Source organism: Diceros bicornis, chromosome 5, assembly GCF_020826845.1.
Source record: "Diceros bicornis minor isolate mBicDic1 chromosome 5, mDicBic1.mat.cur, whole genome shotgun sequence".
Classification (NCBI taxonomy): domain Eukaryota; kingdom Metazoa; phylum Chordata; class Mammalia; order Perissodactyla; family Rhinocerotidae; genus Diceros; species Diceros bicornis.
The window spans coordinates 20,858,929-20,877,470 of NC_080744.1; the positions used below are offsets into that span (position 1 = coordinate 20,858,929).

Sequence of the window (18,542 nt, forward strand, 5' to 3'; positions counted from 1 at the left end):
ACTTTTTACATATTGAATAATAGAATTCAGGAGATTTTAAAAATAATTTTAATCATATCATAGGACACGGAAGTGCACTTTTAGTAAAACTTGATTTTAGTTGGTATTTTAATAATGGAAGAAAGTATCTGATTGCTGCCCTCTACTTTTTTGTATAGTCTTAAATTTGCAACATTTTTGTAAAGTTTGACAAAAATATGAGAGCTCCACTGGCCTCATAAAATCAGTTAGTGTTCCCTTCTCTATTTTCTGATAAAGCTTATATAAAATTGATATTATTTATTTCTTAAATGTTTGGTACAGTTCATCAGTGAAAGCATCTAGGCCTGAAGTTTTCTTTGTGGAGAGCTTTTTCATAATTAATTAAATTTTTATTATAGATATAGAACTATTCTGATTTTCTATTTCATCTTATGTCAGTTTTTGCAAGTTGTATTTTTAAGAAATATGCACTTTGCATCTAGTTGTCAAATTTACTGGTATTAAGGCTTCCTTTATTACCGTTTAATACCTATATGATAGATAGTGATATATCTTTGCAGTGTTAAAATTGATTTCAGATCATTATATGAGATCAAATGAGAAGGAACTTGATTAATTCAATTCTTTTCAATTTCTAAGCATTTTTGTTCCAAATGAAAAATGAAGAAACAAATAAATGGGTAAGGGTGATATATATATATCATATGTATATGTACGAAAGTTTTATATTTTATATAGTATTTATTTACTGAGTGAGAAGTTTAGATATATATGAATTATTCTTTAATTATTATATTAAATGTGATGATTTCAATTAAAAATGGAAGTTCTCAACCTCCTGTTGGAACTAACTAGCAAGGATAATATGTACATATGTAGGCAATGCTAGTATGATAAGTCAATTTCTACTTATTTTACATTGACTTAGCAATCAGTTACCACACAAGGTCATACAAAGTGTTACAACCTCTTAACTCTTAAATAGGACAAAAGAAAAAACAAAAAAAATTTCATGTACAATTTATCCTATGTGTTTTATGAGAATTTAGTTAATATCCTCATTTACTATTTACTGCCTTAACTGGAGAAGTAGAGACAGAAGACTTTAGCAGGATGCAAGAAGACAGTAAAAATTATTTCTGGAAACAACAAAAAAGATGCACAAGATATTGTCTCCATTTCCAACAGCAGATGGCTCACTAAGCTTTAAAAATAATTATTTTTTTAAAGACATTAATATCTTGCACTGTTCACGTTTAGATCCCAATCTCCTTACGGAAGAGATGGCCAATTTTGTTGTTGTTTCTCTCATAGATGATTCTCTTAAGTTTTTAAGAAGCATGCATTTAAAACTTTAGGCCTAATTCACACACCAAAAACAAAAGTCATTTGGAAAATCTGTCTCCTGACGCTTATGTTTTCTCCTAATCATCATACAAATTATCTCTTTCCAAGTGCTTCTGGGAAGATTAATATTACATCCAATACAAAGTGCACGAAATGCATCCAAGAAATAAGCTGCATTCATCCAATATAAGGGACAATGCCAAATCTGACAGGGGGTTGGCACTTAACACATGTCATTAGTAATTAGAGTCTGAAAATATGTTTTCGTCTCTATTGCTTTAACACTTCTGAATAAACATGGCAATGAATCATACAATGCAGAAAAGCTTTTCCTTATGCCTTGAGCTTGCTCTGTCATTAAACTCAGTGCAGGCCCATTCATCTAATTTTTTTGTGAGAAGGCTTCTTTGGAGAAATCTTGAGTTCTTTCTTGAGAACTTTTTTCTTACTTTGCTCAGCATTTCATGTAAACAGAAGACCCAAAAATGATAATTTCCAGTATTTACAGTAAATATTATCTAATTGCTTTGATAAAAATACTTGCTGATCATCCTACAGTAGGCAAGAGCAAAAACAATTCCTCGTCTTATAAAGCTCTTACTCCTTTATTATTTATAATCATGTTTTCTCCAAGATTTCTTTGGATTGGCCACCTAGCAGAAAATTAATTATAAGGCCACCCAAGATAATTTTTAAAGTAGCACACTGTTTAATTTTTCACCACAAAATAAAATTCAGCTTGAAATATGAACTTTTTGTTTTGTTTTTTTTTTTAGCAAACCTCTTGAAAATCTGAAAACCAATCTTTACTATCACCAGGAATGTAATCTAATGCTATGCAAATCCTTAGATAAAATTCTAATATGTCATCTTCATTAATATCACTCTAAGAATAGCATTACAAATGCATTATGAATTATGTAGAGATGATTTTTCAATCACCTCTAAACTAGAAAAGTATTTAATCTTAGAGACATTAAATAGAATAGGGCACCCTCTTCTTTCTTCTACAGATTATCAAGTGCTTCTGGGAACAAAAGAAATAAAAATGCCTCTTTCATGTATGTATTAATAAAATAGGGTGAATGGCTAGATTCAGTAGTGAAAATATTTCATTTATTTGGTTAATTTAAATATGTTTCTTGAACATCTTTTGATGTTAGATTCTGTTAGATACTGAAGATAAATATAATGCTAAAACAACTCTTCAATACTTACTGTATCAATTAGAATGATAAAAGTTGTAAGGTACAGAAATTCTAATTAAAATGGATTAAACAATAAGGATATATTCAAGAAACAAGAAATCCATATGTCAGGAATATTACAGTGTTGGTTAATTTATGCTCAGTATAGGATCAAAGGTCCATGTTTCTTCCACCTTTTTGTTTTGACACCTTTTGTGCATAGACCTGTTCCTCATGATCACATGATGGCTGCTGTAATTCCACATAGAGCCAACAACATCCAATGGATGAAGAGGAGATATTTCTTCTTTGCTTTTTACACCAGTGGAAACTCCTAGCCTTAGCCAATTTTAACTACTTTATCATTGGCCAGAATTGGTCCCACTTGCTTTCTCAAACTAATTATTGGGATGGAAAATTGAATGATCATGAGTAGCTTAAAGTAATAATATATCTGCTCCTTTGGCTCCAGATACTATGATGTTTTATTGACACCTGACTTTACAACAGAGATTTTTGCATCAAGAGAATTAGGTTTATAAACAACAGGCTTCACTACGCTGGCCTGAAAGTATTAGTTTCTCAGGCACACCTGTCTCTTGATACACTGTTTTCCATTTCCTTTCTTCAACTTCACCCAGCTCCAACTCTGTCTATCTTTTGAATTCCTTTTTAGCCTTCCAGAGTCAACTGTAGTGAAAACTAGAGACAAAACGTAACTATGTTTTACATTAAAAAAAATAAAAACACCAAAATAAATCATGAGAAGATTGTACAGTATTTTGTTCTGAATGTACCAAGAGTTATTCACTATTTCAGGAAATTTCTTCACCAATGGCAATTTTGCTCGTAATTTTTGAGTGACCAACACAGTACACCTATATTAGTTTAGATTTGTAGCAGACACATACAGAGTGTCTCTACTTTATGTCTTCCAGTGCAGTTCTGCCTGAGTATTTACATATTGAAATACCATTTTATTGTAAATTTCTGTTTTATTTATTTATTTTTTTGAAAAACGAGCTATCCAACATGAACTGCTAGCATTCCATTCCACCAGAACATAAAATTGGCAGTGTATAGAAGTAATTCATTATTATGAGAACATGGTATAAGTGAGATAGACTTGAGTAGGTTCAGAAGATTTGCAAGTTGCATGTGGTTCAGACTTGATTGTATTGCCGCCTTCCTTCATTTTACACTGATGGCTTCATGGTGAGTTCCTTATGACAAGTCTATGAGATAAAAAAACATCAGGATTGATTTACAGATGATTACACGTAATATGCTGCCACTATACACCTTCCATATACCACGAAGGACAGTGGGAAAGAGAGATCCTACAAGTGGACAAAATATAAGGTGATATTTCTGATGGTCCACTCTTGGTGTAAAGATAACTAAATAAAAGTATAGATACACTGATTTATGGTAGTGTTTAACAACAACAAAAAATTAGTCTGGCAAATGGAGGGAATATGTTTGGAACACTAAAACCAGAAAGAAAAAAGCAGTCCTATTGGTATACTGCTCAAAATGGGCACAACCTGTGAAAATATTTGTTTCCCGTGTGATTATTCACCAAAAGGCATCTACTGTAGTGTAGGCTCTCCATAATCAGGTGGGATGCAGTCTATACATGATAGACTCTCTCTTTTACCAGGCACGCTGTTTCTTGCTTAATGGACTCAAGTATAAAATTTCATGGTGTGAAGAATAGAGGTTATGAGCAAGCTTAATAACATAGACTTCCCCTCACTGAGTAATTTAACATAGAATTCTCCTTATTATACTCTGTTTTAAACAGACAGCAATGCTGAGCTCCCCATATGGCACCATCACTAGAAAGTCTTCCACCCACCTGATAACAGGTTGAAATTATTGGATCCTTTCCATTATGAGCAGGGTCGTAAATTGTTCTCATTAAAAAAGAATCTTAATCTAGATAGGTATTTGTAATGATAACCAATAATAGCCAATAATAACACCTTTTACCTTGATGCTTGCCATCTCACACAACATTTGCCCCAAAATGTCCTTCTTGGGAAGTCCCTTCCAAGATGACCCCAAGCTAGGTATCCCTATGATTTTACCTAGCCAAGAGTGAAGAAAAAAATCATATATGCTTTTCCTTTCATTGGTGGATATGTAACTCACTACACATTTAGCCCTTGCTTTTTACCATTCCAGGCTACTTTAATTAGTAATCCTGGCCTGAGACAATTACTTCCGTGCAAGTAGGTTATTTGGGAGGTAATCCCAGGGAGCAGAAGGAAGGATAGGGAGACTGAGATAAGGAGAGAAAGCCAATAAATGAATGCTTTATCAACGTTGCCATTGTGGGTAGCTGTGACTTAGTTTTACCCGGGAACTTCCAAAGACTGTATATAATGCCTCTCAAAATTATCCACCTGAGGATTATTTGTAAGGCACATTTATCCATCTCTTTGAGGGTTGCTCCTGGAACTGTCTACTTTTCCAAAGTGAAATGCATATGAGGATATCAATGTCGTTAGAGAAACCCTGGGATAGAAACTAAACACTATGCTTACCCAATTCTGATTTCCTCATGTTTGGCCAGATTTAGATGGCCTACACTTTCTCACAAGCAGGTTCTTACCTTCATGCCTAAGGGATATGAATCCTCACCTTTCTTGTCTTTTTCATCTTGTGATATATGAAATTGCCCACTCACTGTTATTACTAGACAAGGAAGAAACAAAACATATACCAGTGAATCCTCTGAGTTCCAGGCATATTTCTATACACTTCAATCTTGAAAGAGTTCCTCAAGATAATTAGAGTTGATTATCCCATTAGTATATTAATCCCTTTATTTGACTTCTTGTCTGCTAGTATAAAGAGCATGTATATGTAACTTGATCAAAGTGTTCTATCTAGGGTCTCTAATTAATCAAAACTTCAGTTTATAAGGATAGGAAACATACATAACACAAGTGGGTTATTGGAAGTGATGGTGAGGAGTTTATTCTACTTTCATTCTTTGATTCATAGCCTCTTGATTTTAGGAATCGGAGACACAGTACTCACTATGTATTTGCCATTGATTCAAAGAATATACTACATCCTGGAATACAGTGTTACAACAGATGTTGTCCTCAAGTTGGCACATTTGTTGAGCTTTTTATAGACCATTAAATTATTCTAATATATATATATATTAGAACATAGAATATATATTCTAATATATATATATATTAGAACGTAGTCTATATATATATATAGACTATGTTCCTATTATGGCCATGTGCCTATTATTCCATGTCATTTACAGTAAAATAGTCCCTTTATAGGAGGCAATACTGCATGAGAATCTCAGGTCAGCAAATCTGGCATTCTCTAATGCCTCAGATGGTGGTGCTGGCAGCAGTTTATGGCCTGGGAAAATAACCCATTTTCAGAGGTGGTATCTATTCCATTAAATGTGAATCACTACCTTCTCCAGGGTGGAAAGTGGCTGATGTAATCAACTTGCCACTAAGTAGCCAGCTGGTCATCCCTAGAGAATGATGCAATATTGAGGTAAGGAAGGATTTTGTTCTCATCTGATGGCAGGGAGGATATTCACTAGGGACAGTATCTAGACCAGCTTTAGTAAGAAGGGGCCTAAGCTATTGAGTACATATATAGCCTCCATCCTTGCCTCCGTTGCTACTTTCTTTATGGTTTCATTGTGAAAACACTGTAATGGCTAAGGAGACAGATTTCCTTATATCTATAAGTACTGCGTCTACTAAGAAGGGAGAGGAAGTATAGCTGAAAGGAGCTTCAAGATGTAGCCATCATATACTGGCAGGATCCTAGGGAGTGTACGTGGTCTGGATAAACAGGGGAAGAACTTAAGGTTGGATAACAGAGAGCTTACATATACGAGGCTGTCTCTCATGATATTTGTCCATCTGACAAGTCATTCTGTCTATCTGATATTCGAGTACTTCCTCTGGGGTGGGTGCCCTCTGATAAGAATTAGAAAAGATACAAAAATCCACAACTGTTTGCCTGCTTACATTAGTCTTCTTAAATGCCTTGTAAAGGATGTTGCAATATGCTCCTTAGATACCCTTTTGAGGACTGATTCTCGTTCTCCTAACAGCTAAGCTTTTCTATGGATGAAAACTCTGAGTTTAATCACTCTCCAGAAATTTCTCTCAGTGAAAGTGTGCAACCTTGCCCAAAGTCACAATCCCTCCTTGGAGGCAGTATCCAATAACTGGTTGATGCAGAGATATAAACTTTGCTGCAAGTTGGAAAACATTAGACATTCTTGTAGAAATAGCTAAGGCCTTTGTTGAGCCAGAATCACTGTTCAATTCCTCTTCTATTCAATCCTACTTCCTTCTCTCTCTGACATAGGCCCCCAAGGGCACTACTTAATAAATTTACTGAAATCCCCAATCTCAATCTCTGAAAGACAATAGTAAGACAGATGGTGGCAGGAGTGATCTGAGGAAACAGACACAAAAATGGGATTCTGGTGCTGTATGACCAGTAGCAGGGAAGACCTACTGGGAGTATATGGGACATTGGGAGCCAACAGAATACAGTAGCCATGAAATTTTTAAAACTTTCATTGATGGTGAATTGATATGGGATACCAGGGAAGGAAATGTACTGGTAGGGGCAATAAACAGGCATTTAAGAAGTTTGAGTAAGTAAAAAGTATAGTACTTATGGAATTGAATGGCTTTTTCTAGGTGTTTCTAATGCATTGAGGAAAGTCGAAAGGCTAAAGGTGATTACTTACCAATAAAAGTCTTAGTTTGAAGGCTAAAGGACTTTCTTGGCAACATGTATGTAGACTCTCATCATCCCCTATTTATCCAGACCCTGGACACTCCCTAGGATCCTGCCAGTATATGATGGCTATATCTTGAAACTCCTTTCATCTATACTCCCTTGCCTCTCTTAGTAGGCTCAACACTTCCCTGGTCATGCAGCCAGAGGGCATGAAAAGATAAGGATTTGACCCAAGAATTATCTATAAATTTATTTATAAGGGTAGCTACAAAGGAGTATGAATTTTCTACCTCATTTAGTATGTAATACCAAGTTCAAGGCATTGATTGGGTGGGTGAGGGACATTGAGAAATGAGATAAAGATATCTAAATTAATACTTTCAAAATACTAGAATCTTGGGGCCAGCCCTGTGGCTGAGTGGTTCAAGTTCCATGCACTCAGCTGTGGCAGCCCAGGTTCACAGGTTCGTATCCCAGGTTCGGACCTACTCCACTCATCAGCCATACTGTGGCGGCATCCCACATAACAAAATAGAGGAAGATTGGCACCGACGTTAGCTCAGGGCTAATCTTCTTCAAGCAAAAAAAGAGGAAGATTGCCAATGGATGTTAGCTCAAGGCGAATCTTCCTCACCAAAAAGAAAAACAATCTTGAATCTCTAGATTCTTCTGAACCCTGTGGTGCTTAGAAACCGACCACTACACCATCTTAAAGGTGAGTGCACCACCTTGCTTGAAGATTATGTAAACGCTTCTGACTTGCAAGAAAGCACGACTCTTCCTCAGGATCTACCATCACTAAACCTCTGGATCACTAGGCCTATAAGTACAATTAAGCTACGATAGAACCTGCCCAGGGAAGTGTTGGGCCTACTAAGAGATGCAAGGAAGTTTAGCTGAAAGGAGTTTCAAGATGTAGCCATCATATACTGGCAGGATCCTAGGGAGTGTCCATGGTCTAGATAAATAGAGGAAGAACTTAAAGTTGGATAACGGAGAGCTTATAGATGTGAGGCTCTTTCTCACGATACAAGATTTATCATCTTAGAAAGATCTCCAGAATATAGTAATAATGCCCTGTTAGGGTGGCCTCGGAAGTTGGAGAAAGTGATGGCTAATAGTAAATATATAGATATGCCAGAATTTCCATAAAAGACAGTGGAAGATAAGATTAAAATTCTTAGAGAAATGGACATGCTTGAGTAGATGTGCTACCTAGGTCAAAAAACTCACCAACTGCCTAAATTTTATAGGGGGCTCAAAAGACACTTTCTTTTTTAACCAAAGCAATAAAGAATGTTCTAGGCAAAGGGGTACCACCATCGCTGAGAAGCTCAGTGGTGACTCATTGGTATAGGACACAATAGGAGATGCTGTTTCAGGTCAGGGATCCCTGATAGCAATGTGGATTATAGGAACCCTAAATAATATAAAATGGCAGTGCTTAAATCAGTATGAAAGTCAAAGTGGCAGCCAAAGAGACAGGACCACTTGAGAGTTAAGGAGACAGTTAATAGATCACTATGCCCCTAGGCACAAATTAATGGGCTGTCAATAAAGAAACTGATCAATCTAAACATTCAAAAGAATTAAGGACAGATATCCAGGATGTTGCAGGCAACTGCCCTATAAAAATCAGTCTCTTGCCCAGTTTTTTGAATTGAGCCAGTTTTAAACTTGAAACCATGACCACAGGAAAGACCAAGTCTCCATGAGGAAGGTATCTGCAATATCACAGCAAGTGAATAGAGTAATGATTTCCCCATTCCTTCCCCAAAAGGGCCGTATAGCCACTTACTCAGGTACAGTGGAAAAAAATTGAATACCCAACATTTTATGGATTATTGAACGTAGGGTCACACTATAGGGTCACATTGATTCACTATATTGAAAATATCGTGTTAATCAGACCAGATGAGCAAGAAGTGGTAAGTACACTGATGGCCTTGGTAAGACACATGAACTTCAGAGGGCAACAGAAAAAAATGACATTAATTCTAGGGCCCACTACATCAGTAAAGTTTTGAGGTGTTCAGTGGTCTAGGGCATACTGACACAATCCCTCCAAAGTAAAGATTAAATTATTGAAATTTGCACATTACCACTTACAAGGAAGTTTCTGCAGGTTCCAGATGCAGCATATTCCATACTTGGGAACACTAGGTCAACCCAGTTACCTGATGTCATTAAAGGCTGCCAGTTTTGAATGGGACACAGGATATGAAAGGGCTGTACAGGAGATTCAGTCTATGGTGCAGGTGGCTTTGCTGTTTGGGTCATAGAACCTTGCAAACTGTATAGTGTTAAAAGGTATTGACGATTGGACTAGGTGCCATGTGGTGCTTATAGTCAGCACAAGTGAAATAATCAGAATGGAGACTTCTAGGTTTCTGGATGAAGCTCACGCTATCTTCAGTGAATAAATATACATGATTTTAAAACAGGTGTCCTACATGTGAATAGGTGCTGGTATAGATAGAGAACCTGACCATGACATTAAGAGGTTATGCAGAAAAGCTTCCCATAATTATTTGATTTCTCTCCAGACCCACAAAGTCATAAGGATGAATGGGCTCAGCACCATTGTAAGATAGATTGGGCAAAAGCAGAAATAGAGGCCACAAGCAAGCTGCAAAAGAAGGTGATCCAGAGTACCATGACAGCCAGCACTGTTGCACTGGTGCCTCTCTCAGCTAAAACCTTTAATCTCATGGGAGGGATGGTCATTGATAATTTAGGATCAGTTGATTGAGGCCAATCAATGGATTAGAGACGTATATGCATGATAGACAAAAATGAGCTGCTGCAGTACTACAACCCTACATGGAGTAGCTCCAAAAAATAGAAGTGAGTGAAGCCCACCACCCCCAGCACTCCAACCAGTGGAAGAGCTTTTTGTAAGGCAATTGATCATCCACTTGGTGTGGGAAGAGAAGAATAATTACGGACTCATGGGCAATGTCAAATGGCTTGGCTGGTTGAACAGAAGCCTGGGAGAAGAAATATTGGAAAACAGAGAGCAAAGAAGTTTGGGGAAGATGCACATGGATGGATCTATAAAAAGATGGCACAAAGTATAAAGAGCTTCATATCACATGAAAACACTCACCAAAAAATATCCACTTTAGAAGATATATTAAGGTTGGTCAGTTAATAGTAACCAGCCTCTGTCATTGCTCACCCCAGGACTGGCACAATAGGCTCATAGGCTGTAAATGATATCGATAGGCTCATAAGTGCAGTAGCCATGAAGATAGCAACAAAGACTATGTATGGATCTAACTGTATGGACTTCCAATCTCCAAAGTTTACCTATCTACTGCTGCTGACAAAGTCAGCAATAGAGACTAATTATGAGCCCTTGATATGATACTATCCCTTGAAGAGACAACTTGTTGCTTGATGGCAAGTTAATTAAGTTGGATCCCATCCATATTGGAAGGGACAGTGGTTCACCTTAAGTGGAGTCAATACATATATCTAGTAGGGTATGCTTGACTCCCTGCAAGACCTCAGATAGAATCATATCTGGCTTGAGCCACTTACCCATGATCTCACAAAACATAAGCCCTCTTTACAGAAAACAAAGTGTGAAATTTAACATATGTCCATAGGATGCATTCGTCCTATTATCCATCTTACTGCCTCTTAGAAGCTGTTGACCTGACAGAATGATGGAAATGTCTTTTGAAGGTGTAACTGAGACACGTCAGCTTGGATATGATAGCTTACAAAGACAGTGAGGCATTTTTCAATATTCAATGTTTATGCTAAATCAATGACATTTTATGCTTCTGAGTCTTCACTAGGTAGGATAAACATGGATTTGGTAGCCAAGGATAAAAGTAATAGTAGCCTTTCTTAGCATCAAACTCAGTGTCTTCCTTGGGGAATTTGCACTTGCCATTCCCATTGTAATATGGGTTTAGATGCCCTGGTTCCAAGAGACAAACGTTTCCCTGAAGGAAGAGGAAGAGTCCTATGAAACTTGAAGCCGTGGCTATCACCTGGTCACTTAAGCCTCCTTATATCAAGAGAAAAGCAAGCAAGGAAAGGGGTTATCAGCCTGGAAAATATAATTGACCCTAATTATCAAGAGGAGGTAGGACTGTTATTAGACGTAGGGACAGGAAGGATTATGTTTGGTACCCAGGTCATCCATTTACAGGTATTTTGGTATTCCTTTGCCCATTTTTGGGAGTCAATGGACAAGTGCAACAATTTGCAAAGATCGAGATGATCAGGTCTTGGGAATTCTAAGGCATAAGGATCTTGGTGGGCACCCTATGCCAGCAGAAATGCTGTCTAAAAAGAGGGAATCTCCAGTCAGACAGGCCTGGAGATGCTTCTGGAAGGACTATCACTATGGCCACCCAAGGAGAACCCCAAGTCCAGTTCAAACTTGTATTGGTTATTGATGGAGGTACTGGAAAATCTACATTCGTGAAAAGTCATCTGACAGGTGAATTTGAGAGGTATGTAGCTGCCTTGGGTGTTGAGATCCATCTCCTTGTGTTCCATACCAACAGAGGACCTACTAAGTTCAATGTATGGGATACAGCTGGTAAGGAGCAATTAGGTGGACTGAGAGATGGCTATTACATCCAAGCCTGGTGTACCATTATGTTTGATGTAACATCGAGAGTTACTTACAAGAATGTGCCTAATTGGCATAGAGATATGGTACGAGTGTGTCAAAACATCCCCATCATGTTGTGTGGCAGCAAAGTGGATATTAAGGACAGGAAAGTTAAGGTAAAATCTATGATCTTCCACCGAAAGAAGAATCTTCAGTAAGTATGACATTTTTGCCAAAAGTAACTACAACTTTGAAAAGCCCTTCCTCTGGCTTGCTGGAAAGCTCATTGGAGACCCTAACTTGGAGTTTGTCACCATGCCTGCTCTTGCCCCCTTGACATTGTCATGGACCCAGCTTTGGCAGCATAGTAGAGCATGGTCTAGAGGTTGCTCAAACAACGGCTCTCCCCTATGAGAATGATGACCTGTGAGAAAATGAAGCTGAAGCCCAGCGTCAGAAGTCTGGTTTTATAGGCAATCATCCTATGATGTCAGTGGTGCAGCGTGTTTGTCATTGGGTTACATAGCTAAGCAGAACATGTGCTTAATCTTTGGGATGCCAAAGGAGATGAATGGGCTTCAGAGTGAATGTGGCAGTTAAAAAAATACCTTCATTTTTTTGGACCTGCACATTTAGTTGTTTTGGAATGCAGTCATTTCCTACTTGAGTTTCAAATATAAGACTGTACAGTCACATCACACAAAAAATAAAATAAAATGAAAAGAGGGAATCTCAAATGTACAATAGGAAATGAAGACAATGTGTATCAATTTCACTCCTGAGACTAGCTGCAGCAGGCGTTGTAGTTCTTCCCACTAATCTTCCTTTCATTCTTCGGGAAAAGAGACCAACCAAAATGATAGCAGAGCTTCTCACAGAACTTATGATATAAAATAAGTAAATCAGAGCAGCATAAGAGGTGATGTGTGTGGTACCCAGATCACTTCTTCTGGACTGAGGCACTCATTCCTTCTATTGTTTGGGAGTGCTGGTGGCTAAAGACTCCCAGCTTAGTCTCTCTTTACACCGGATGGGGAATATCAAGAGGAAATTGGGTTGGCACTACACAATACAGGCAGGGAAGAATGTGTCTGGAACCCATTCTCTGGGGAGTATTTTAGCACTCTGATGTCACGTGATAAATGTAATGTAAAACTGCAACAACTGATACAAATAGGAGTGCTAATGGCCCAAAAAGAATTCTTAATGACTCAGACTCTATAAAAATGAAAGGTTGGTTTTGGGTCACTTTACCAGCCAAGGAATCCTGACCAGGTGTAGTCCTTATTGAGGGCAAAGGGAAAACGTGGCAGAAACCCTTATCTTTGGAAGGTCGTGGTGGTAAGGTGCAGTGGTTCTGTGATGCACAGGGGCTCTGCAGAGCTTCACACAAGCTTCACTTTGTCCTCATGGCAGTGTTCACGGATCTATCTATGAGCTCCTCTTTAAAGTCCTAATTTAACGGCTAAATGTGAAGCCTTTTTGGATTTCCTTCAAGCTTCCGTTTCTCCAATATATCTAGATGTTCCAATGGACGCCATTTAGTGACTATTTCTTCTGGACCCCAATAGCAGCCTTTTATGCCTTCACTCTCCCACCTCTTGCCATACCCATGTGGATTCTAATTTTTATATTAAACCCCTAATTACTGTAACACTTAAATTGGAATGATATGATACGGAATGAATGATAATGGAAACTAAGTCATATCCAAAATTGGGATAAAGCTAAAGTAGAATTTAGATGCATATATTAGAAAAGAATAATTTATTATAGGAAAAACTCTTTATAACTTTGGAGTAGTTGAAGATTTCTTAAACAAGGCACTGAGGCCACTAAGCATAAGGTAAGATATTTTTAATTGGACTTTATTAAAACTATCAAAAGACACCGTTAAGAGAGCAGAAGAGGACTCTACAAACTAGGAGAGAATGCTTTCAAAACCTGCATCCCACAATAGACTTACATCCATATATATTTTTAAATAATATATAAAATTAATTAGAAAAAGACAACTCAATTAAGGAAAAAAAATGGAAAAGACTTAGGCAATTCTCAAAAGAGGCTATCCAAATCACACATAAGCTTGCAAAAATGTAAATTATAACCAAAATGCCATACCACTGCAAACCCACTAGAATGGCTAAATTTTCTAACTGACAAAACCAAGTGTTTTGGTTTGGAATGGAGCAAATTTCACGGACTGTTGGTGGGAGTGTGAGTTGATAAAATCATTTTGGAAAATTGTTTGGCATTATCCACTAACGCTGAACATATCTATACTCTTAGACTGTGGAGTTCAACTCTTTGTTTTTTACTTGCGATGACACACAGGATAGGATAGTTTAATGAAACTCTAAATATCAGAGGTCTTACCCAGTATCGAAATTTACTAATAATTCAAAGGTTAGAGGTAACTACAAGACACAAGCAAAACATGAACTCCAAAACATCTTGAACATAATGAGTCACTTATTGTTGCCTAACTTCAAGGGGTTGGGAATGTGCCCAGAAAAAGAAGAGAACCAGACACAGATGAGTTTTAGAAGTATTTATGGGATCTGACAAAAGCAACATATCTAGTCCTTGGCAAAATCTGAGTAAACTGTGTTGGATTAATTTACTAAAGTTATTAGAGAGAAGGAGTGATCATAGGGAAAAAAGTCAACGTAACCTACTTAAAGTTTTAAATGTTTCACAAAAATACTTTAAAAGTCTTTTAAATATATGATATAAGCTCAGGATTATGGAATGATTGTGAAAAAAAATCAGAAGAAATTCGAACTTCAGCAGAGCCATTTAACATTTTTCCATTGCTTTTATTTGGGATTTGCATATGGAGATCAGGATGTATCATAATCTTTTCAACCCACAAAATCTCTAAGATTTGAAATTTTAAAGTTGCTGGATAACATCAAACTTTTTTGATAAGTGAAGACACTGATGAAAAAAATTATAAGATCTCACAATTAAGTGCAAATAAGCAGCAAAGTAGAAGCCAAAATCGAGAGTAGGGAAGTACAAATAGAAGATTATAAAAGCACAAAATTCAAATTATGTGTAATTATCTATAATCCAGAAAAAAGAGAGGTAATAATAGTAGATTTTGTTGTTATTGCTGTTTGTTTCTGTTTGCAATCCTTCTCCCACTCCCAGGCTATTAACTCTGTGCTGGCACAACTAAAAAAAAATGTTTAACAAATTCTTATGCATTTTAATGACACTGGTAGAAACAAACCAAAATACATTGCCTTGAATCAACATAAAATGATATACTTCTAGAACATTACGTACAGTCATATAACACATTCACATAATGGTAATCTTTTAATTCGAAAAGGTGCAGGTGTAGAAGAAATAAGATGAAAACCTTTGTATACATGAGTACAATTGATAAGTTACCAATGCATTTATTTGCCTAACCCTGATATAGTGGATAAGAGGTAAAGCACTGAAATTGGGCAAATTCCTGAATAAAGATCAGGAAGCCCTTATTCATGGTGGATAATAAACTTAAAGAACTATTTGTTCCAAGAAGTGGCAGTGGCAGGAAATTAAACTAGACTCAAAATGATTTTCATCAAATTGATGAATGATAGAACTATAAAAAGTTATTAAGAAAAACTGGGGCATGATGCAACTTTCAGGTTAAAGTGAGGAAAATTAATCCATACCGCTTACTTAATGACAGTTAACTTGTGGTAATTGTCCACAACAGAATAATTGCTTAGAACTGAGGTGTCTAATAGAAAGTCACTAGCCACATGTGGCTATTTAAATTTAAATTTAAATCAATTAAAATGGAATAAAATAAAAATTCAGGTCTTCAATTGCAATACACACATTTCAAGTCCTTAATAGCTGCGTGATGCTAATGGCTGCCGTATTGGGCAACACAGTTTACAGAACACTTCCATTATCGCAGGGAGTTCTACTATGCAGTGCTAGGAAAATGACCAGGAATATTGCCTAAACTCTTTTCTGATTCTTTACTACTCATAATGGAATATTGTATTTTATATCTCACTAAAAGAGAAATTGTGGAGTTAAATACGACTTTCCAAACTCAGTCTTATAGAAAAATTGTGTTCTGTGAAATGTGAAAAGAGTTTCCATGAAAAACACGTGCAGAAAGTTCTATAGTGAAATATCTTGGGAAAATACTTCATGCAACGGCCCTCATTAGAGAGTCACAGAGTTTTGTACATTAACATATTTTAAATGACACTGAAAAAGTCTATAGTAAACATACGTGTTCAACTTTGCTTACCCAAATGTTCAAAGAGAGAATATTTAATTTTTGTCTTAGACCTCTCCAGCGATATTACAGTTTAAGACAATACCAAGAAACCCCATGGTATGCTTCTTAGTACCTATAAATGCAGATCTTTTATGTGTAAATTTATTCATCCAACTTATACAGATGGTTATATATTAAAGTATCATTTAATAAAAGAATGAATAAGCTATACAACTATGAGCTTATGGTAAAAACATTATCTTATTTCATTTTACTTTTAACAATTATGCAGTATATAGATGGTGAGTCTTTTTTTAAAGATTCAATGTTCAGTAACTTGTCCAAAGATAAATAATTACAACACGCTAGAGAAGGATTTGTAGCAAAAATGGTTTCACTCCAAACCTTGTGCCTTTTCGATTATTTTTTTAAATTCTAATAGCCTTTCTTCCAAAAAATATTATGCTATAGATCAACATGTAGAGCACATAAATGGGAATTTTTCAAATTGAATCTGTGATGGGTGAATGAGAGCCTACCACCGATGTTAATATATCCAAATCCAAGGTGGCCCCCAAAGAGATTGGATATCATTGTACTAGATTCAGCCATAGGCTAAGCATTATACTTATTAATGCAAATATAAGCTAACAAAACATGATCTTTTACTTCAAGAGAGCTTAAATCTAGAGAGAAGAAAATTGAGAAATAAAAAATTAAGGTAGTAGTGGCTCTATTGCAAGTCATAGCACCCTTGGTGTGTGGAAGGGGAGCATAAGTTTACTTTGAGGAGTCAGAGGTGACTTTATTGATGAGATTTAACTGAGACGTAAAAAATATTTATTGGTTTCCTTGTCAGACAAGTGTGGGAGAGCACGGAGAGAGCACTGTTCAGGCACGGAGAAAGGCATGTACAAAAGCAAAGTGGCATGAGAAAGCTGGCAAGTTTAGAGCAGAGCATCTACTTTGATAAAGGGGGAGTGCAGAGTGCCTAGTTGAGATAGTCCTCTACAGTCATGAATTTCTAATTTGTCACATTGAGCTAAGGAGCCATTTAAGCAATTAAAGCACAGAAATGTCAAAATTTATTTGTATATCAGAAACATAACTCAATATAGATAATAAATTGATTAGGGAGCAAGAAGCAGGGCACCCAGTTAAGAGACAATTGCCACAATCCCAGCAAGAAATTTTGGATAATGAGAAATGTCTAGACCGGGGCAGAAGTAATTGCAATAGAAAATATTTTGAAAAAAATGCTGAGTTTTGAACACACTGTTATGAGGGTGCTTGTGAAACGTTCTTGGGAAGATATCCAGTAGAAATTTGGATTCAAAAGTCTGGAGTTCACAAGCAAGGTTAACGCTAGAGATGAACTCCAAAGTCAATAATATTTAGGTGGAGATTGCATTTGTATGTATGGGTAAGAGCATGGAGGATGGAAAAATGGAAAAAAAGTAAACTATGACCGATTCTTGGAAATCACTAATATTGTAGTGGTTGGTTAAGGGAGATAACTTTGACCTCTTACTTCTCTCACTGAAGACTCCACTATTCTAGTAGTAACAAGACCATCAGTGGTCTTTGAGAATCCGACTTGATATTTTATACATATTAGTACCAACCTTTTTATTAGAACCAGAGTGGAGGAAATACAATCACAACACTCTAAATATGTGTTCTTCCCTGTCATAATATCATGGCTTTATCATCCTGTTGAATGATCATTATGTAAGTCTATCCAACCTAAGAAGCAAGAGATTATTGAATTATCAGAGATTCCCAACATGCACCTTCCTCAGGCCATTTTTCAAATCTTTAATTCTGCTTATATGTCTGAGAAGGTAATTGATAATTAACTGGTAATTAATTTCTTCATTTTTTTAAATTAACATATTTTCAATGTTGTTGCCTGTCACTAAATTACATAAAAACAACTCATTAGTTAATTATAACCAAAAACTTCCACATCCACCAGAAAAAAGTCACATCCTATTTTATTTCACTTTTCAAACTATGTGCAGTTATATTTTTTAACCAAGTTCGGCAAAAAAGACAGAGTGTAAACATGTGGACGTGAATTTATTTGAATAAGAATAAAGTTTCTTCTAAGAATATGATATGTATTTTTTGAACACGGAGCAAAAACTCTAAGAATAATACATGCTAAATATGCAAGTCAAAACTACAATGAAGGGACTGGCCCGGTGGCGTAGTGGTTAAGTTCACATGCTCCATTTCAGTGGCCAGGGTTCACGTGTTCAGACCCCAGGCAGGGACCTACAGACCACTCATAAAGCCATGTTGGGGCGGCATCCCACATACAAAATAGAGGAAGACTGGCACAGACATTAGCTCAGCGACAATCTTCCTTAAGCAAAAAGAGGAGGATTAGCAACAGCTGTTAGCTCAGGGCCAATCTTCCTCACCAAGAAAAACAAAACAAACA

General features: G+C 36.6%; 1 pseudogene; it reads left to right on the top strand.

The window, feature by feature from the left end:
* The first annotated feature begins 11,639 nt into the window (after positions 1 to 11,639).
* Positions 11,640 to 12,293, top strand: LOC131405296 (GTP-binding nuclear protein Ran-like; annotated as a pseudogene).
* The last annotated feature ends 6,249 nt before the right edge of the window (positions 12,294 to 18,542 follow it).